General features: G+C 34.6%; 1 protein-coding gene and 1 long non-coding RNA gene across 2 annotated transcripts in view; both read right to left on the minus strand.

The window, feature by feature from the left end:
• TSC22D1 (TSC22 domain family member 1) overlaps positions 1 to 23256 on the minus strand; it is a 114071-nt gene that overhangs the window by 75024 nt on the left and 15791 nt on the right. The gene's annotated exons all lie outside the window — the stretch shown is intronic.
• LOC130019382 (uncharacterized) lies at positions 6012 to 9689 on the minus strand. Its single transcript, XR_008791752.1, has 3 exons — positions 9214 to 9689; positions 7904 to 8073; positions 6012 to 7036 (listed from the first exon to the last, which is right to left on the minus strand). It is a non-coding gene; the product is annotated as an uncharacterized LOC130019382 (long non-coding RNA).

Genomic DNA, 23256 nt, shown 5'->3' on the forward strand with positions numbered 1-23256 from the left:
ACCCCAGGGCACATTTTATAACCTCTGGAAATATCTGTGTAAATGGAAAGATTCACAGGTCATCTAGATTAAATAAGATAATTAGAGGTAAAACACCTACGGAACCATGCATAGAATAGGCATGTAAACTGTTCCTTCTCTTTTTCTTTAGTTTTTGAGCCACACCGATTATGTCAGGGTTCACTCCTGGCTATCTACTGGCAAGATTCTGGGATCTTAAGACTGAACCCAGGCTGTGCATGTAAAAGGCAAACACCCTAACCATTGTACTCTCTCTGGCCCTCTTCGTTCCTTTTCACCCATTTGTCCTAAAATTCTTCCCCACACCTACCCATGCTAGTTTATTTTCTAATTCAAGGAAGGCAGAATATACTCTCTATTTAAAACCAGTGTTCCTCAAAGGTATTTGTACCCAAAGAACTACATGCAACCATCAAATACACTCATTAGGACTTCCTAGAACTCAGTGTAAGATTTGGAGATCTTAAGATCCCACTGGTAAATTAAAATGCTATCATCTCAAAAATGTTGCTATAGTATTTGTGCTATAGTTCAAGAGTTAATAAAAGACCATTTTTGATTAGGAACTCGGGCCACTTTCTCCAGTGCTACTTTTTCGTCATCTTCTGCCATTGAGTATACATCCCACACTTTCCTACTGAAGCACTGCCTTTCTTTTCTGATTTTAATTTTGTTAATGAACACTGGTTTATTTTCTCTTGTCAGTCAAAAGTCAACAGTTTAGCCCCAACAGGTTTGGTTACCCTTAAATTAGCAAGGACAACCTGAAAAATAACATGCTCAGTTATACGAGTCATTTCAAATAGAACTTATTTGAGTAAAAGTTAAGCAAACCAAAAATAATTGAAAGACTGTTGTATTGCCAGAGTGGATCTGGATCATACTGGCAATGCTCAGGGATCACTCCTAGTGGTGCTGAGGATTTAACCAAGGCCTTCTATGTGCAAGAGCCTACCTGTGTTATCTCTCCAGACAGAAAGATTACTTGAAAAATAATGCTTTCTCAAGGTCTTAAATATTACGTCATGTCAATGTTTTCTCTTACATTTAAATGTGTACATTAGTCCTCACTTGAATACATTACCTAATTTTAATAAGCTATCTTATGTATTACTCTCCTGCCAAAAAAATACAACATGCATACAACATGCATACCTGACTGGATAAATATATAAAGAGGCAAATATTTCAGGGCAGGAAGTGTAACCCTGCACTGTGCTGGTTTAGAGTTGCACTTTAAGACAATGATAAATTATTTTTCAGAGAAGATTCACTGTTTTAGAATCATTTGGTATATAAATAGGGTTTGTAAAATGGAGGTTATTAGCTTGCAAGAAAAAACAAATCCCCTAAAATCCTTGGAATTGACGGGGTGTAATAGTGATCTTTAACTATCAGAACGTTGTCATCTATGAAGGAAATTAGACTTGCCATGTAATACAGAACTGGGATCATCATGAGGAGGCAGATAGACTCCAGTACAGCTCTCTAAGAATGCAGTCAAGAGACCTAAATCCTACAATTATTTTGTCTTATCAATAGCAGGATATTGGAAATCTATGATAGATCCAGACAGCTATCATCTTCTAGAGTAAAACTATGGTTATTTAAAAAAAAATAGGTAATTATGGGCTGGAGCGATAGCACAGAGGGTAGGACGTCTGCCTTGCACGCAGCCAACTCGGCCGAACTGGTTTCGATTCCTCCACCCCTCTCGGAGAGCCCAGCAAGCTACCGAGAGTATCTCACCCGCATGGCAAAACCTGGCAAGCTACCCGTGACGTATTCGATACGCCAAACACAGTAACAAGTCTCACAATGAGATGTTACTGAGCCTGCTCGAGCAAATCAATGAACAACGGGAGGCCAGTGCTATAGTGCTACAGGTAATTATAACTTTCAATTTAAGGGGCTGGAGTCATAGTACAGTGGGTAGGGCAGTTGAGTTTCACATGGCTGACCTGGATTCAATCCCTGATATCCCTCCTGGTTCCCTAAACCCTGCCAGGAGTAATCCCTGAGCACAGAGTCAGGAATAATCCTTAAGTACCGCTGGGTGTGGCTCCAAAATAAAAATAGTTAACTTTTAATTTTAAAATGACATGGAAGTGGTGTTGAATATTACAGCAGGTAGATCAAAACTGGGTTTAATCTCCTGCAACCTACTTATCTGCCGAGAACCACCAAGAGTGATTCCTGAGCAGAGCCAGCAGAAAGCACTGAGAACCACTGGACGTGTCCCTCAAACAACACACACACATAATGTGTGTATGTGTATATGCATACATATACGTATAGAAACATGTATTTATATATAATCAAATTCTGAATCAATTTATTAAGAGCATTCTAACCATGGAATTGGCTACTTTATGAAGCAGTGAGTTCCATAACCATTTGCTCTACATACAGGCAAAAGAGTAACAGTACATTAAGCAAAGGCCAAACGCCAACAAGCTGGTGCTTTTGTAAAGAATTAAGAAGATTACAGTTCTCTATGATGTCATTTATTAAGTAAACTATACTAGTAATTTAATTCTATTAAAGAATCTTGTTTGAAAAATTTTATTTCCCCTGCTTAGATATATTGAGCAGTGCATTTCCTCTAAATACACTAAATACTATAATAGTTAGCTACTTTATTATTGTGGATATACATATATATGTATACATACACAAATATACATATATATAAATATACACTTTTTTTGCGGAGGAAGCAAGCTCAGGAGCAACCCTTAGCAGTGCCTTGGGGGACCATATGCAGTGCCAGAGAATCAAACAGGGGTCAGCCATTTGCAAAGTAAATGACTTCGTCTCTGTACTCTCTCTCTAGACTCATACTTAACTTTTTTTTCTTTTAACCTATTTAATATTTCTTGTAAGATAATGGTACAACTTTCTTTTTTGACAGGTTTTATCTACTAGTCAGTTATATTAATTTTCCTTCACAAGCAGCAGTGATCACACCCAGAAGAGATCACATCCTGGAGAATTTGGAAGACCATGTGTGGTGCCAGGGGACCAAACATGGGTCAGCCGTGTGCAAGGCATGTGCCTTATCCACTGTACTATCTCTGTGGCTCCAATAATATTATTTCTCAATTACTAATATAATCCTTGAATTGGTATTTAAGAGAATGCATATGAAAAAGATTTGGATGGATTTCTCAAACCAAAATAAAGATTACTAAGTAAAACCACTGTTTCTCAAATTCTGGATACCATTTAACAACAACAACAACAACAAAATAGGTGTACGCAAGTAAAACTAAAGCCTGGCATTTGAATCTGAATTTAGATTTCCCTGCAGAGTACAATACATATGCTTGAGTATAAAGCTCAAGAAATACTAAATTAAATACGGATCATAAACACTAAGAAGGGGAAGAGGAAGACACTTTGGAATATAGATGACCAAGTACTGTCAGCAAATGTTTCTAAATATCCTCCAACATAATACAAAAACAAGTGTGTGATTTTTTCATTTCACTTCTCTGGGAAACATTCTAAGAAAAATGATTTTGCTAATTTTATGTCTTAGTTTAACATCAGATAATACAATGAACACATTTTGATAATTTTTTTAGCCTATGCCATGCCTTACCTCTTGAGTAGAGATCCCTTTGATCACAACTCCTGAAAACGCCAATGGACACATTTCAAGGATCCCTAACATTTTAGTGCAGTAATTATCTTAAATGTACATATTTGTGGGGAAATAAACAAGCGCAAACAAGTGCTGCTTGTTTGAAACACAAATCTCTCACATTTTAGGGCCAATGAAACCTCTCTTACAAAAACTAAAAGTGTACAAATAAAGGGCAAGAAATTGCCTACATCTACATAATGATATTTTGCCTATTTCAATATACCAAAGTAATATAAAGTGTGCACATATTTGCAATCAGCTATAAGGCTGATATTTTGCAGTCACATTGCTTATGTGAGTTTTTTCAAGTTACAGAAAACTTTTGTTTTCTTGCTAGAAAAAATAAATAAAAATTGCACACAATAGTTAATCCAATGCATGAAGGTGAAATAAGCCTATGGTTTTATATCTTCAAGGTATAAAGGTAAGCCAAGTTCAATATTCTGTAGAATTTTTATTTTGAAGTTACTGATGATGCAGGAAAGAAACCACGTCATAAAAAGTAATAAAATTCTTTTAAACTCTTGTTTCACCATTACTTTTGTAGTATATTTGAAGTTCCAGGTGTAATATTTTTAAATATCCCCTCCACCATTTTATATACATATAAAGTTACAGTTCGTAATTTTTTTCTTTCTTTGTATTCAAGTAAAATAATTTCCACTGAAATACACCTCTCTGTAGTTTTTAATTCTAAGAACAAAATATTGTCCATAGAATCTTTTTCACACTTACCAGCTAAAAAATAAATGAAACATTTAGCTTCTTTTCCCACTTCCCAAATGCAGGAGCTATTTATACCATAATTTCTTTTATAATCAGACTATAGTCTTTGGAGAGTCAAATTACTTCACTTTAATCACAGTTGTCATTAAATAAATTTTTATTTCTAGCTTAGGACCCTATGATATTTTTATTTTTTGGAGTCCACTTCTTATATGTTTTCTTCAAATCAAAAGGAAAATCTTCTTGCTTCTAGCAGACCATGCATAGATAAGGTTATGCAACTATAAAGACAAAAATCATTAAAACTAAATTCTATTTGTTTCCATGTAGTCTTCATGAGATTAAAAGCAAGAAACTCTTAAGAGTTCTCCGACTGTTTAAACAGAACACTAAAACATGCACCATTTTTATTCTTCTGTTGTAAGGCTTAGTAGGAGAGTTTATAGCCATTCTTTTCAAATGTTCTTTTTCTGGGTAAAAACAACTGTCTTTCATACACTGTTTCAGAAGGGGTTATATTCTGATCAATCCCATTTTAAAGGATTTTACTGTACTAGTTAATATTTGTAACTAACATTTATAATATTAAGTAGTACATTAAAGCTAAAATATACAATATTAGCTCAAGAATTTTGATGCCTTTTAAAATTGATAGCTAAAAAAGGGCTGAAAATTTTCAATTCCAGAAACAATCAAATATGAGGCCAATCAAAAATACATGAAAACAGATTAAAAGAGATCACCTATTTAATGTATTTAGCAGTTGGTGACCTAGCAAATATTCATTTTAACAATCAAAAATCTTTTTTCTCAAAAAGATATTTAACATACACAAAGAAAAGATATATATTTAGAAATATGTAAAGGAAGACACATAAAATCAAAATACACTTAAAAATATTGTTGTGGTATTCATTTGCTACTCCTGAAACAGAAATAAACCATTTATCAGTAAGTGCATTTTTTATGGAGAAAATATTTATTAGTTTTCAAATGATCACATAATACAAATATTACACAGTTAATCATTCTAGAAAAAAGCTCATTAATATTTATAAAATAAACACTGAAAAATATAAAACTGCATATTGTGACATGAATATAAAAAAATCTGAAAGAAAACTGTATCAAAATAAAAGTTTAAACAAATCAGTTCACATTAATATACAAAAACTTTCACTTTTAAATAGTTTTCAGTGGCATGAGGTGACTAGAAATGCACTTACATTTCTTTTGCAAACTTTAAGGAACAGAGCTAAAATTTAATCAAAGCATGGATCAAGAAATTAACTGTTCATATTTAAAGCTGAAACAAAAAGCTAAAAAATCCCACAGGCCATAAAATGGTTTAGATAACTTAATTTCCAAGCAAATTTCACCTTCAGTTTTCCCTCAAGTTCTTTCTGAAATACTAAACAGCTCTTTTTAATTTATATCAATTTATAAACCAATAATCTTATTAACATTTAACAAAACAAATCAAGAATTTAAAAGCTGTAATTATTTTATGAAAATTTAGATTCTAGGGAAATTTTAGTTCAAAGCTATCTTTATTTTTTAATCACTATGTATAAAAATATTCATTTGGTATTAAAGAAGAATAATAGGTTTCATAGCCAAGACTAACTAAGGTTAGATTTTAGCTAATGTGGCTTCTAAAACCTTTGAAAGAGCTAAAAATATTTCAGATGCTTCCCAATTTAATAACTCTAGAATTTCTATACTTGAAATTTATACTACATAAAACTGGTAGCATCAAACAAGTTTTAAAAACCTCTTTAATAGCTTTTAACTGATTAGCTACCAATGAGAAATAGAAACATTGATAACTACTTTTATCAATCAATAGTTTGGGGAACTACTGTGGCAATAGTTATTCACACAGAGGTTTATCCACTAATTGCCTTTGCTCTAGAAAACACTGCTTTATTTCAGCATTGTTCAAACTTTATATATGCCTTCAATGCAGAAAACCATAAGCTTAGAGGGTATTTACTACTTCACAAGACCTATTCAGCTACCTTCATCTCAAAAGATGTCTTTTTTTTTTTGCTCCTGTACTGGAATCTTTACTGACAAATAAGAGTAGGGCTCAAGACCAGAAAAAGATAAGCTAAGAGTATATCTTAATATTAAAAGTAATTTGGTATTAATTAAGAAGTTCACCCTTTACTATCAGCATCAGGCAACTAAAGATTCATTATTTTAGGTGTCCTATGCAACTAAATGTTTGCCTGATTCATTTCTGGTGATTTTCAATCCCATAAATCTTAAGTGGGACAGACACAGAGAGCCTCTTTTAAAAGAAAGGAGTCTCTCATGCTTCCTCTATTTCCGTCTTCTAAATAGAATGGAATTATCTCATGGCCATGTAAAATTCCAATCAGAAAAAAAAATTTATTATTTGAGCCTTTCCATTTTCAGACCAAGAGTACACCAGAGTAAATCTTAAAGTTTATAAATGACAACATCAGGTGGCTCTCTCATCCTGGTGTCTTCTAGATATATTGCATGGCTCCGTTCACCACTGCCTTCCAAACTGCAGGTGCTGCATGTGTGACAGATATCATCCATGAAGGCTCTGCTAGAAGAGTTCCTTTTGCTGAAGAAGCATGATGTTTACCAGTTGAAAGAAATCTGGGCAATTAGAGAACAAATAAACCGGTCTCCCATTATCAAGATACCTGGAGTCACAGAAGGAATCTACCAAGGAAAAATGAAATCTTGCCACAGACACTAAGTTCAAGTACTACCCATTGTAGATGATAAGAAATTCCTAGAATCCTACTCTTGGCATCCAAGAAACTAAAAGAAAACCATCTTAATGATCTGGGGGAATCTACAAGGCTCTTTCGCCACAAATAATATCAATCCTAGGGACTAAAAACTACTTTTGAGTACATTTAACATAGCTTTCATGACTATCATATCCTGAAACTCGTATGCATTCATTTTAATCTTATTAAAGAATGACGCCTAGATTTGACAGTAAAACCATAGTATCATTCCATATTCTAGAAGATCTAATTAATACAAAGTCCTAAAGTTGGAAGTAGGAAAAGACCAAGTGCTCTCACTAAAACGGTAGTATACAACCTGGACACCAGACTAAGTAAATTAGGAGAGTCCAGATGTCCCGCTTCTCCAAAGATGAATATAGAAACTTCTTAATTACTGAAATATAAAAGAGCACTTAGAAGTCCGCTAATAACATTAAAGGCTAAAATGGGCAAAATTTTCCTGTTTAAATTCCTGTGGATTACACAGGCATTCATCAAATCAAGTGCTCCAAATCATCCCCTGCTTTAATTATCTGGAGAGAAAATGAACAAAATTTGGGTCTCTTTTTTGAATGGGCACTAGGTTAGCATTCTTAGAAAAACAAACAGATTGCAGCCCCACTTGGTTCTTTTAAGAACTCAAGGAGTTTACCAATAATGGGCAATAAATGGAAGGACACTCCAATCTATAAATAAACCCAAGTAAATAATGGAAAGCACCCACTTGTTTATTATCCTTTCCCACTCTCTCCAGAAGCTGGATATTCTGCCTCCAAGGGTTCAGTGGAGAAAGTGGACCCCTGACGTCAAAAGCTCTCCGTGGTCTTGGCTGTATCTGTGGTTCTAGGATCACTCCTTGCACCTCTGGTAGGAGAGAAGCACTGAAATAGAGAGCTGAATATAGATTTAAGAAAAAATTCTTATTAAGAAATTACATTCTCTGATCAATCGAGTTTGTAATGACTTATCCTCAGGATAAAAAGGAGCTACCTTTGGGCATACTTTCTTTTGTGTCTTCTTAATTTGAATTTTAGAAGTCTGTCACCACAAATGATTAATTTCTCGGTAGCTATTAAGAAAGGACCTACTTTGGTCTAAGCCATAACACCCTCTATGACAAACCACGCAAAACTGAGTAGAAGACCTAATTTTTTTAAAGGCATATGACTAGAAGCAAGGTAGTAGTCTTAAAGGGACACGGAAAGGAACTCAACCTCTCATATACCATTAAGAAGAGTTCCAATTAATTCTTCTGTCAAAGAGTGAGAAGATGGATTGAAAATGTAGAAATAGAAAAATCAAGCACATTAAACAGGAAAACTGCTTAACTTTGGGAATTGTATAAGAAGGTGAAATCGTTCTTGGTTTTTAAAACTCTGTAACTAAAGAATTAGTCAGACTGCCATCCCATATGATAACGAAACAAAAGCTAAAACTGAATTTTATCAAGCTATGATTACTGTCACTGAATAAGATTTTATGATTTACTCTTAAAGGACTTGTCTCTAAGTGAGAGGGCAGAATAGGGGACTTAAGTTAAACAGACTCAAAATGTTTTTAACATATCTGATCATTTTGTTTTGGGTCAAGAAAGACCAGGAAATAATCATTACTGGCTACAATGCAGAAATTTAAAGCAGTAAGATACATCCAAATAATAGATGATGATAAAGATACTGGAAAATAGTTTGCTTTATCACAGAAATAAGGTAAATAAAGAGAAGGAAGTTCAAAGCACATAGCATCTGATCAAGGAAAAGCTGAAAGGAGAGTAAGATAGGCAAATACGTATTTAAAATATATGGGAACTGCAGACAAATTTTAACAATGAAAACTGATCAATTATACTATGTGGCACAGAGTGATATATCCCTATCATTTCAAATCTCATTCTCCATAGAAAGGTACAGCATATCCTTGCTGTACAGAACAGTCACACTATCCTACTTCAATGACAAGCTGTATTCTGAGATAAATTAAGAAAAATAATTACTATCACATAATCTCTCACCAACTATCACAACAGTTCCTTACCTGTTAGTGGAACGAGGATTGTGTCTCTTGTTCTCTATCAACCAACAAAGGTTATATAGTCTCAGCACTAAGAAGGTAGCAACACCAAAGTTAGTGTTCTAATGCCTTCACTTCCTCCTGGCTTTGCAGCCAGGGTGGAATATACCAAAAGCTGAAAAGGAATGGTTATGCCATTACCTAACAACATTTACACTAAATTTTTTACAACTACAGATGAAAGAACAAGCTTACTCTTTCACTTTAGGAATATTTTCAATTCTGTATAAGTGAAAAGTAAAATTTGGACTAAGAAAACCTATGAATTTAACCATCAAATATATGTGTTCTAAACACTCCAGAAATGAAAACAGAAATCTAAAAGAAAGTGGAAAAACTGCCCCTTAGCAAGAGGAACCAAAAAAGTAACTATGAAAGTACCTTATGATCATAAATGAAAACTGTTTTCATTTTAAGTTCCTGATAGGTTTTAAATACTAAGGTCTGAGTATTTTTAAACTATCTTTTAAAAAGTATTTTATGATATAATCATATTGAGGAGATATATGAGGCATAACAAGAAGAAAGGAACACAAATTAGAAAAAGAAATGAATACTCAATATTCTCAAGAAATGTACTAATTAATTGTTATTTCCCAGAATCCAAAATACAAAGTAGATTAACAAATTATTACACAGAATTCTTAAGAGGAGGCTCTCTAAGAGACGAGAAGATCTTAAAAATCACACTTTATTTGTACTTTCATTGTACAAATATGGTGTAAAGAAGTGCTAACAAAATGATGGGCACTTAAAAAGTTATTTATTAAACAATTATTGCTGAGTTCTAATTCTTTGGAAAAAAATTTCTCTTCCATGTCTTTCTATACAGACATAAAAATTGTTAGATTTCCAAACTAATAACATCTCAGTCAAACTTAACTACTTCAAAATACATTTAACATTAATACACACAAGATATGATTTTGTATATTTCCAGATTCCCTTCATTTTATGAACAGTAATTAGTAATAAAAACATATCTGACTAAAAACACATGACAAACAGAGAGCATCCATTATGAAACTGAAGACATACCTAGAGTATTTTTAAAGTTTTATAGCCCACATCACTTTGAAAATAATAAACTATTCCCATGAAAATATAACAAAACTCAAAACTTTTGTGTTAAGTTAAAATTTCTCCTACAGTAAAGGAGTTTGAAGTTAGCCTTCAAAACTTCATTTGTCTGTATGTATAAATTAAAAATACAACAAGTTTAAAATAAAGTAAGTACTTAATATGGGCTAGAGTGATAGCACAGCAGGCTGGGCATTTTGCCTTGCATGTGGCCAACCCGGGTTTGATTCTTCCACCCTTCTCAGAGAGCCTAGCAAGCAACCAAGAGTTTCCTGCCTGCACGGCAGAGCCTGGCAAGCTCCCTGTGGCATATTCAATATGCCAAAAACAGTAACAACAAATCTCACAATGGAGATGTTACTGGTGCCCACTTGAGCAAATCGATGAACAACGGAGGACAGTGCTACATTGCTTAATATGGGTTACAGAGCAAGTTAAAGTATAGCTGAATAAGAAGTAAATCTATGTATAACTTCTCCCAAGTCAGATTACTTTCACAATGTAACTTCTTTATTTTGCCTAAAGTACCAAAACCTGTAGACTCAACATATTTCTACCCAAAAATGAATAAGCACTTTCTCCTAAATAACAATTTGATTAATTTATACAATTTGAATCACTGAAGAGAGCTGGTATCTTTGTTCTTCAGGGGTTAACAATTTATAAGAACTGTTCGATAACACCATTTACAAAAAAACTGTAAAGACCCTTTCAAAATGAGCTCTTCATTCAAATGAGAAAGAACAACCTTTGCAAGACTATCGATGGGACTCATAATGATACAGGAGGACCTGACCCAATTCTATTTTGATAGACAGCATTTCTCCTATGTGATATCTCCCAAGTAGGGTAAAAAATAAATATTTCCATGCAGTACTTACATTTCAACTACTGGAGAATAAATTGCAAGCCATAGCTAACAAAATCAGCAATGTAAAAATGCCACAAAGAAGACAAATCAATATAATTAAACCTATTAACCTATATTAAGAAAACCATTTCCACAAATATTTAAAGTTTTATACTTACTAAAAAATCCAATTATTTTCAAATAGAACAAATTTCAACTATGTTTATCTAAATGCCAGAGAAATTTTTCTGAAATGTACATCAAATCACTAGTTACAATATCCTCAACATTATATTAAATAAATATATATTGCTTATTAGTTTTAAGCATTTTAATGTGAAGAGAGCTATACCTTATTTTTAAGTAGTAAAATTAAAGATAACATGTTTCTATAAAGACTATGTTTTTATTCACTTGTGCTTGATTAGAAGATGAGCATACTAATTCACAAATTCATAAATTATTCATAAAATAAGATATTCCACGCTGTTAGAAGCAAGATATAATATTTTTCTTATTCATCTTTTATCACTCACTATTATAAGTTATAAGGCACTTCTTTGAAGAGAGAGAATTTCATACAATCCTTCCAATGGTCTAAAAACACTTCCAGCTGGCGTTCCAAAGAAAATGAAGGAACATCCCTAAAAGAATCCGTCTCTGTTATTACCAACCCTTAGATGAGTGCTTGGCACACTAAGTAATTTCAAAGTTTTTAAATTAAGCGATGAAGAAATAAAAAGAAAAGGAATTTTTAATAAATGGCTAATTAATATACAAAATAGACACCAGTCAGTTTGAGTTTCTAACTCTAATGTAAATAAAAACCTTATGGAAAGTCTTGCTTTCATGAACTATCATGGATCTCTTTTTGAAATCATCAAAGTAGGATCAGCAGAAACTTCAAAGGTCATTATCCAAAGATGAGACGCTAAATTCCCAACTAGTTTCTAATGTACATTTCTAGATTAAAATTACTAAGAAAACAAACTTGCTTGCTTCATAACATTCCATTTGAAACTTTGTATTTGAAGAAGTGAGCTATCTTTCCCGCCACCAAAACAAAAAAGCAAAACAACAACCAAACACAATAACTCTGATTCCTTATAACTAATTAGCCAAGGTGTTGTATTTATTATGGTAGAAAAGAGTTTAATCCATAAACCTCATCAGTACTGTCAAATGGAATATACCTTAAAAACAACAATAAAGAAAGCCTGAGACGTTTATAAATGCACAACATGTGAGAATATCAATTAATCATGAAAAGCAATTTCCTTAAAGTTGTAGTGAGAATGGAAAAACCCTCTTAGAATCTCCTAACAGCCAGGGGCCTGAGACAGGGTACAGCAGGCAGGATGCTTGCCTTGTACACAGGTCATTGATTGAATTTGATTCCCCAGCACCACATATGGGTCCCCAACCCTTGCTGGTAATGCTCCTGAGCACAGTCAGGGGTAAACACTGTGCGTAGCTAGATGAAGCCCAAACCATGCAGCAAAATTCCAAGATTTGTCGATATAGTTTCTCTTCATCCTTATGGAAAGTATATCCTCCAAAAATATTGTTCATATTCAAGTTACTTTACTAGGCCTATTATGTCAAGTTATCTGTTAAAAGGAAAAAAAAATAACTAAACTGTGCCATACTCAGCAGACGAAGGCATTAGATGAAGTAAAATAGAAAAACAAAAAATACATTTTAGAGTAGCTAAGCCACAATAAATTAAAAGGCAAACAGCATTCATTAAAAACATACATCAAAAAAAAAACATACATCAACTATTAAAAATTTAATTTCAGGATTAAGAAGACAAAACACAGAAACACTTAAATTTGTGATCGGTTCTCTGAATTAAAAAGGCTTCAATATTTGACCCAAAAAAAGAAAACCTTATTGAAAGCAATTTTAAGAGAACTATTCTGGGAAACTCCACAATTAACCTGACCTGTATTGTTTACTTCTCTAGCGTCTTTTTATTGGTTTGGGTGGCAGGGAGAGGGTGGGGGTGTTGTCAGAGCCAGCAGTGCTCAGTTGTTCCTGGTGGCATCCGGCAGTGTAGGAAACTGAACTACATGAACTCAACTTGTTGAGCTTTTAGCTGATCCTAACATCCCTGTTTATTTTGCTAGTATAAAATATACTGGCTGGAGCGATAGCACAGCGGTAGGGCGTTCGCCTTACAAGCGGCCAACATGGCCGACCCGAGTTCGATTCCTCTGCCCCTCTCGGAGAGCCCGGCAAGCTACCGAGAGTATTCGATATGCCAAACACAGTAACAACAAAGTCTCCAATGGAGACGTTACTGGGCCCGCTCGAGCAAATCGACGATTAACAGGAGGGCCTTTACCTTTACCTTTTTAAAAATGTATTAAAGTATATGGCACTGAAGAATAAGGGATTTCTTAATCAAAGTTTTATTACAGGATCTTGTATTATGCCATGTTTATAATGATTGTAATGAAAAAGAAATGGGGCCAGATCAGACACCTCTGGTGCCTTAACCATTAACAGGGGTCACTCCTGAGCACAGAGCCAAAGACAGTCTTGTGAGCACCACAGATGTGGTCCAACCCCCCCAAAAAAAAACAAGTTCTATTTCACTCAGTCTACCTTTACACTGATTTTTTGGGGTTCTCTTCTATCTATAACAGGGAAAAAAGTCTGTCAGTCCAAAACAAAAAGATGCCAACCAAACGAATTAAACTTATACAGTTCTGATCAAGCTGGAATTATCAATGGAATACTGTAAGTGTGAGGAGAAACAGGATATTTATATAATCTCAAACTATCTCCCCACTTGATACTTATCACAAAAGAATAATGAGCAAGTTAACAATGTAGAAACCTAACAGTCACCTTTTTTTTTTTTTTTGCTTTTTGGGTCACACCTGGCGATGCACAGGGGTTACTCCTGGCGGTGCTCTGGGGACCATATGGGATGCTGGGAATCGAACCCGGGTCGGCCACGTGCAAAGCAAACGCCCTACCCGCTGTGCTATCTCTCCAGCCCCTAACAGACACCTTCTTAACCAATGACTGCATCACCAGTGGTATGTCAATTTAAACAATGGAGAGACTGTGAAGAGATATAGGTAAGATCACCAGTAAAGGGACAATTAGTATGTACTCCCTGGCACTGTGCGCTGGAGTGTAATGACATTATCACTCCTATGATACCACTTTTTGTCAGGTGTCTCTCACAAAAATGCATATACTTTCATCAGACCATGAGAAAATACCAGACACATAAATGAATGATATTCTAACTAGCAAGTACTTTCAAAATGTCAAAGTGATGAAAAGCAAAAAGAGAATGATGAACCAGTCCAGACTGAAAAAAACTAAGAAAATAAGACAATGAAGTACAATGAGAGCAGAGACTGTATTACAATATAGTATAGTAAAGAAAAGGGTCAATCAGTAGACAACAATCACAATTCAAACAAAACTTACAGGTTAGCTAGCATTAATATTAATTCCTGACTTCTATATCTGCATTGTGTTTATTTAAAGTACAAATGTCAGGGAAACTGAGCATGAGTGTATGAGAATATTTGTGCAAACTTTAAGTCTTAAAATTATTTTAAAACAAAGTTAAAATAAAAAAGTAAAACAAGTTCTGTCCATTATATCCATTATATATACATATATCTATTGGGGATATAAATATACATTTTTATTGATAACAAGATTATTCCAATTAATCTAAAAACTTAAGTTTAATAGAAATGACAGGATCTATGCTTTGTACTAGTCAAAAAATAATTAAAATGCTAATAGTTTTAAGATTTTCTTTAAATTTCTTGGGCTGAAGAGATAGTGAAATGGGTAGGGCACTTGCCTTTCACACAGCTGACCCAGCTTTAATTCCTGGCATTCCATATGGTTCCCCAAATATCACCAGGAGTAGTTCCTGAGCACAGAGCCAGAAGTAACCCCAAGCATCGCCAGGTGTGGCCCCAAAACAAACAAAAAAGCCCCAAATTTTCTTTAAATTTCTTTAAACACTAAGTTGTATTATTAAGCAATTATCAAGGCTATCAAACTGCAATAAGAATATAGGGTGAATAAAAATATTATTATTTCAGATCTGACTTTTCACTCTAGCAGTATAAAGCTAGAAAGAATAAAAACTCTGTTCAAAGGCTAGAGGGACAGTGGTTACTGGAGTTAAGACACTTGCCATACTTGAGGCACATTCCAGTCCCCTCCCTGGCACTATCTGGTCCCTGAGTACCACAGGGTGAGTCCCTGATGGCCCTGAGCACTGCCAGGTTGCACAGGTAATCTCCAGCACATGCAACTGTGCCATATCCTTGGGTCCTTACAAGCCAGGTTGCCTTAAAAAAAAAATCACAGGGAGCATCCCCAAGCCTCCTGAGCACCATCTGGAAAAAACCCCTGTTCCCTACAAAAAATTAAAGTTTCTCATTATTTTCCTCCACTTTAAAAAAAGTTACACAAAAATATTCAAACCTTTTGTCTTGTTTTTAATACTTATAGAGAGTTTAGCATAAGGCAGTGAAATAGTTTGCATGTCATCAGATATTTAATTATTTTCTTTTGAATGGCTCAGTGTATGGTAAATTGCTAATTTAAACATACTATTTTAAGTAGAATTCTGAAATTCTTTCCCTCAATTTACGCTGCCATTTCTATTAACCTATGAAAGTTTGGCAGGCAATACAATTTAGAAATAAAGTGCAGCAAAATTTAACAGCTCAATATCAACAGGTAATCTAGACACAAGATACGTTGAATTAAAAAAGCCTACCCTTGTAAATATTGGAATCACATTCCTTTTTACCTTTTATGTAGCTATTAAAAAGCTTAAAAAAGTCTTCACTAGTTTGAATTTCTAGTTTATATACTTTATATCTATTGAGTTGCCTAACAAATATATAGTATAGTCTTTGAACTGCTACAAGAATTTCACAGTTCGGGCCGGATCAATTGTGGAGCAGGAGCAGGTAGAGCGGTTCCCTCGCAAGCAGCTGAGCCAGATTCAATCCCCGCTACCTCAGGAGTACTTACTGAACAAGAGGCTCCTAACAGCCAGGTATGGCCCAAGGAAACGAGATAACAAAAAAGTATTTAATAGTTGAATGAGTTTAATCACTTTAATATAATTTAAGCATTATGTATAGAAGTAGTCATTACTGGGTCTGGGAATGAAGCTTAATGACAGAGCACTTTCCTTTCATGTGTGAGACCATAGGTTCAACCCCCAGCACCACAAATAAGCAAATTATTATCATCACTATCTGGCAATAACAAACTAGATTTCATTCTCTGATCCAGAGCTCAGTTCTGGCAGCCACAAAGTAAATCAATAAGTCTTCATCAGAGTATATATTCTGTGTAAATCTTGCAGTAGTCCTAAATTTTTATATATTCTAAATATTATTTACAAATAGCTTATATTTACTCAAATTCTCTGTATATACAAGCAAATTCTCTATATGTCGAAGAGAGTGATTCTCCATTTCAATTTCAGACTAACAAAAATCAATATAACATCATGTAATTATAGCAACTGAAATTAGTACTCTACACTTTGTAAGAACATGGTGACTTCCAATTCTTCACCAATAAACTGAGGTAGGTTCTCTTAACAGGACAGATATCTAATGATGACATCTCTGCCTATTCGACAGGGCTATCCATAACCCAGCCTCACAGATTCCTTACTATATACTGCCTGAACTTCAAAACCTAAGAGAAACATACAAATATATTCTACATTTAAAAATAAAATATACTACATTTGAAGTAATCAAATCACAGGACAAACTTTCATCAACCTCCCTATTTTTGAATGTTTACAGAACTACCTAGTTCTGTCCTATTCACACATTTCCCCCAGAAAGGAACTAAATCAGATGATGTCCATCACTAAGGTCTGCAAACCATTTACAAAGACTGGGTCAATTATATGAGACTACAAATATTTAAGTGCTATACTTGTCAAAATGAGTTCTTAAAAGTTCTGCCAGATGGTCCTCTTCATTTATAGCCTCACATGACAACAATTACACTTTTACTTCTAATATAAATCAAATAAAGGGAAACAGAGTAGCATAGCAGGAAAGGAACTGTTAGGATAGAATAACTGTAAAGATGAACTCCATCTGAAGCCTGCCTTTATTTATCTCTATCACCCCCAAAAATCGTATCTTAAATGAAGCAGGTTAACATTTCTTAATTGTGTGTTACAAGAAGTACTACTTTTATAGTGATAATGAGAGGTAATACATGAACAGAAAAGTCTGGAAGTCAATAAAATTAACTTGCTTCTAAACTGCCATAATATCAGAGTTTTTAACAAAATGTAATATCAGCCTCTAAGATGCAGAATACAAAAAGCATTCTTCAAAATTCCTGGGTTCTAGACTTATTCTTTTCCACTTGAAAAATTAGAATTCCAAAACTACAGCTTTAAAATATCTATACTAGATTTCAAAATCCAGTTCATTGAATCTTTGAAACTGAAAAATCAGGTACTGACTCATTATCTTATTAAAAACAAACTGATTAATTCCATTCATCCTAAAACAGTCTTCAGTCCCATGTGGAATAGATGATGGAACAGATGGCCAGGGCATTATGCCTGCCGAAAACAATCTTCATAATGAAAAAGTTTTACGAATCACTTGATTAGGGTACTGGTTCTCTAACAAACTGCTACAAGACTCTAAATTCCTTCAAAGTATCCCATCTCTAAGAAAAAGGGTAATAAGGAATGTTTTGTAATGACTTTTGTTACAAAAAGTTTAATAAATTTTAAACATACCTAAAATAGTCAAATGATAGTCCAAACAGCCTAGGACTCTGCAGAGGAGCTAATCCTTTGATTCCTCCATTGTATATGACACATTCACTTTTCCCTGATATATCTAGAATGATGATACTAGATAAGTACCACTCATAGAACTGAGAAAGTAGTCACTCTTTTCCTGTAGAAATCCTGTCTTACAGACCCAGGTAAGAAAGGTTACAGGAAAAAGATGTCAGAGACACACAGAACCACAGGTTTAGAAAGTTTCAGTATGCAAAACATATCTAAACATTTTAAATCTACAATGATTAAAGGAAAGGAATCGTTCTTAATTCGCATACCAATTATAGCAGTAAGTTTGTAAGTTTCCTAAGAACTGAGCTAGGCAAACACACTTTTACTATTTTAATTCTCCCAACAAAAGTGCCAAGAGTAGCTATTACACCACTTGACAGGTAAGGAAATTGGACTTAGAGAGGTTATGTCATTTAACAAAGGTCACATGGTGAAGAGGCAGCTTAAATAAGATTAGACATTCAATCTGATGCAAAGCAAATACTCATTAAACTCTACCTCATTACACTCTAAGCTCACTAATCTATATCTTAATTTATTTAAATAAAAAATGTGTCCTGCATACCACCGTAACAATCTGGATAATTCTGAAGATCAATCAAGATCTTATCATGCTTATTCAAGGTACTTAGTAAACAAGATGTTTTGCATGCATGTGTGTCCTTAATATCTCTAATTAGTGCTAATGTACATAATAGGTATACAATGAGGATTTTTAAATAAATCATCGCAACACTAGAAAACAAATATATATTTTATGTATTTTAATATATATTTTATATATATTATATATTTTTATATTTACATATACATAGAGAGAGAGAGAGAGAGAGAGTTTGTGTGTGTGTAAAGGCTTTTTGGCCAGAGCAATAGTATAGGGAATAGGGAGATTGCCTTGCAGGCAGCTAACCCAGGTTCGATCTTCAGCACCACAAATGGTCCCTTGAGCACAAAGCCAGGAGTAAGCCCTATGCACAGCCAGGTGTGCCCCACCTCTTCCCCCCAAATCCCACGACGCAAAAGGCTTTTAAGCTTATATAGCTATTTACAGATACAGGAAACAAAACTATTTAATAAATTATCAGTTACTACTAGATCTTCTCGTTTCATTTCACTTAGTGACATTCTACTCCCTTACTATTTGTTTCTTGTCCCCTACTTACATAATACTTAGGTCTAATATTCATAAGCTCAAATACAACACAACTTGACTTTTGTTAGGCCAGAGCATTCACTTCTAAAAAGTGTTTATTTTACAGATTGGATTTGTATCTTAATAAGCTAAATTAATAAACTACTAATAGATCTTCACAGGTTAAAAGTCTAAGTACAACTGAAATAAAACCAAACCTTCAAATAAAGAAAACAACCCAAAGAGGGTGTTTAGCCTGTTTTAATTTACCCAAAGTAGCCCCATTATTTAAACATACTTGTGTTTCTTGTGATTGCCTAAGTGAAACAGGGACAATGGTACATGTAGGCCATCGAAAGCACATCAAGAGGCCAAGGATATGACTTTGATTGGTCAAGCACATGCCTTATATGTATGAGGTATAGAGTTCACTCCCAATGAACTGAGGCCTCAAAGCACAACTCGGTATGGCCCTGTGATCCTCTGAAACAACACAAAAAAACTCTATGTATACATGGAATTACTTACATATGTATATCACCATACTGATATATGTATATATGTAAAATGTCTAGAAATGCAATGGATCAATTTGCATAAAATATTAAGTCACTGACTTTCAGCAGCATTGGCTTTCATATCAACAGAAGATGAAAATAAAATTTATACATTTCGATCTGTGATCTTTAGTTACAACTCACTGAATTCCAGTGAATTATTTTTACTGCTCTAGTGTTCATAAACTGAATCAGAAAAAAAAGCAAAGGAAATTAGCTCTACTATAAAAAGTAAAAATAAAAAGAATACCTACTGCAATTACATTACATGGAAAATAAACTTCCCATGCTAAGATAATGAGCAATAAAAACAAGGTAAGTACTATTAATCAACTTAAGATGAAAGAGTTCAGGGGCTGGAGCAATAGCACAATGGGTAGGACATTTGCCTTGCACACAGCCGACCCGGGTTCGATTCCCAGCATCCCATATGGTCCCCTGAGCACCGCCAGGAGTAATTCCTGAGTGCAGGGCCAGGAGTAACCCCTGTGCATCGCCAGGTGTGACCCAAAGAAGAAAAAGGAAAAAAGAATGAAAGAGATCATATAAATTAGCATTAATAAGTTATGGAAATACAAGTTCTAATCATTCAAATTAAAGATGAGTAATGTCCTATTATAATTCAATGGATTAATTTTCTCCTTTTTTAAAAAAAGAGCTTTCTAGTTTAAAAAGTACTTTAGGGTCCAAAGAGAGAGTACAGTGGGCAGGGCCCTTGCCTTGCATGTGGCCAATCTAGATTCAATCTCCAACTCACAAACAGTCCCTTAGCCAGAAGTGATTCTGGAACACAAAGGCAAAATTAAGCTCTGAGCAACACTGAGTATGGTCTAAAAACAAACCCAAAAACGTAGTTTAACATAATTTGATCACCTTATGCTGTCACTGTCACTGTCCTCCCGTTGTTCATCGATTTGCTCGAGCAGGCTCAGAAACATCTCCATCATGAGACTTGCTGTTACTGTGTTTGGCATATTGAATATGTCACGGGTAGATTGCCCAGCTTTGCTGTGCAGGCAAGATATTCTCAGTAGCTTGCCCGCTCTCCGAGAGGGGCGGAGGAATCGAACCCAGCTCAGCCAGGTCAGCCACGTGCAAGACAAACATGATATATTTAAAATACTCATGTCATAAAATTATCTCCGTCTTACTTTCACGGTCATGGTCCTCCCGTTGTTCATCGATTTGCTCGAGCGGGCCCATATTATTTTATTCCTTATTCTTATTTTATTCTTTAGAAATTAGATTCCACTTAAGCAAATTCCACAAATTCAAACTATTCTTTAGCAAAATTTTGAAAAACTCAATCATTTCTGTAGGAAATGATTCTAAGCTACAATAAAATAAGTACTTATTTAACACGAAGGAATTACATTAGGAACACCAGTCACCTCACAGCTCTGTAGAACACTGCCACTCTAGGAACCAAAAACGTTGAAAAGCCAAATGCTTCCTTACTCATGGTGTAAGGACAGCTTTCTAGTCGTTAGCAATTACTACTGCTGCTTGACAGTGGGTCTAGACAATCTCCAGAATGGTTGAACAGAGGCTTTGCAATAAAATCACCTAATGAAACACTATCTCCATCACTTAGTAGCTAAGTGATCAAGTCGCCTGATAACACTTAACCTATAGTAATATATGAGCCAACAACAATAATTCTAAAATCATCTCTATTATACAATCCTCAGGTCCCCCAACAACTCATCAATCTTATAAAAATTTATTAAAAAGAAAAAAAAAGGAGATGTGTTGGGAGGATCCTCTCAGGATTGGAGAAGCATGCTGAAAGTAGACTATAGACCAAACGTGATTGCCACTCAATACCTCTTTTGCAAACCACAGCACCCAAAAGGAGAGAGAGAACAAAGGGAATGCCCTGCCACAGAGGTAGGGTGGGATGGGGGGAAGAGGGGTGGGAGGGACACTGGGACTGGTGGTGGAGAATGGGCACTGGTGGAGGGATGGGTATTTGATCATTGTATAATTGAAACCCAAGCACAAAAATTTGTAGTCTACAACTGTATCTCATGGTGTTTCACTAATAAAAATCAAAAAAAAAAAAAAAGGAGCTAAGAGGGACAGAGTTCAATAGGTTGGAGAATTTGCAGGAGGCCATGTGTGTTCACTAGAGGGCCATCCCTCTAAGGAGCCAGAAGAAATGACCAGGAGTAACAACCCGCCTCCCCACTACCAGGTGTGGCCCAAAAGCAAAAAAAAAAAAAAAAAAAAAAAAAAAAACGCAAAAAGTATCAATCCAAAAATCATATACCCCACAAAAATATTATTCTTTTTTCCAAAACTTGCAGAAGCAGAGTTTACTAACAAATGATTCCAGAATGGAGACAAGAAACTAAAGAGATATTTAAGCTGCATATATCCCATCTTCTCAGTCTGATGTACCCTAATTCCCTGAAACCGTAAAATAGATAAAATTTCTAATAAAATACAGCCAGTTTGCAGTTATTCCCTCCTGTCATTTCAGAGAATAACTAGTAAATAATGAAATTCTTGGTAGTCTCAAAAAAAGACAGTAACTCAACGGAGATAAAAAAAAAAAAAGCTCAAGAATCCTTCTAATCCCTTATTCAGATTCTATAATAATACAGAACATCAAGCAACAATAAGACATACTGGACTCTTAAAGAGAAGCCATAATAAATCACACTGAAAGAGATTTTTAAGAAAGAGAACAAATAAAAGACCCAGCATTTTTGATAGTTATCAGCACCTGACCATTGGACAGCAATGTAATCAAAATGAGGGATTTTCCAATTCACCTCATCACCATCACCTTAGACCCAAAACAATATACCTGAAGAAACAAAAATCATGTATAAAGAATAAAGCACTTTTCCCCAAAATAAACTAATAAGTTTCAACAATTACCCTTTTCAAAAAGGAATTTTTAAGCAAATGTATATTTCAACAGAGAACCATATCATAACTGAAGATACTTTATGAGTGTCTGAAGAACAAAACCAAAAAATAAAACTAATCTTACCAACATTAATATCCTTATGAAAGAAAATAGGTTGGGATGGCCAGTTTTTTTCAAAACAGCTGAAATAAGAAATCAAACACTTAAAAGAAAAACTTGAGGGAGACATAACTATAGCAACATGATGCCACACAGAGGTAATAACTGGTAAGTCTTTTTGTTGGTATTGTTTTCCCTCAGGGATTCCTCCTAGAGGGGCTTGGGAATCGAATGTGGTTCAGTTATGAGCAAGACAAGCAGCCTACCCACAACACTATGTCTTTGGCCCCTGAGAGGTCAGTTATTACAAATTATTTCACTAAATCAATGATTTAATGCAAACAAAATCAATAGTTTGTCAAACCACAGCTTCTAATAGGGACTCAGACTTTACTACTGAAAATATTCTTTCTGTTCTGTTTTGTTTGGGGGCAACACCACACATAGATGCAGGAATTACTCCGAGCAGTGCTATAGAATACCAGGAATCAAAACCAGATCAGCTGTGTGCAAGGCAAATGCCCATCCCACTGTACTGTCTCTTTGGCTCCA

The sequence above is a fragment of the Sorex fumeus genome, unplaced genomic scaffold (genome assembly GCF_029834395.1).
Source record: "Sorex fumeus unplaced genomic scaffold, SorFum_2.1 ptg000008l, whole genome shotgun sequence".
NCBI lineage: Eukaryota > Metazoa > Chordata > Mammalia > Eulipotyphla > Soricidae > Sorex > Sorex fumeus.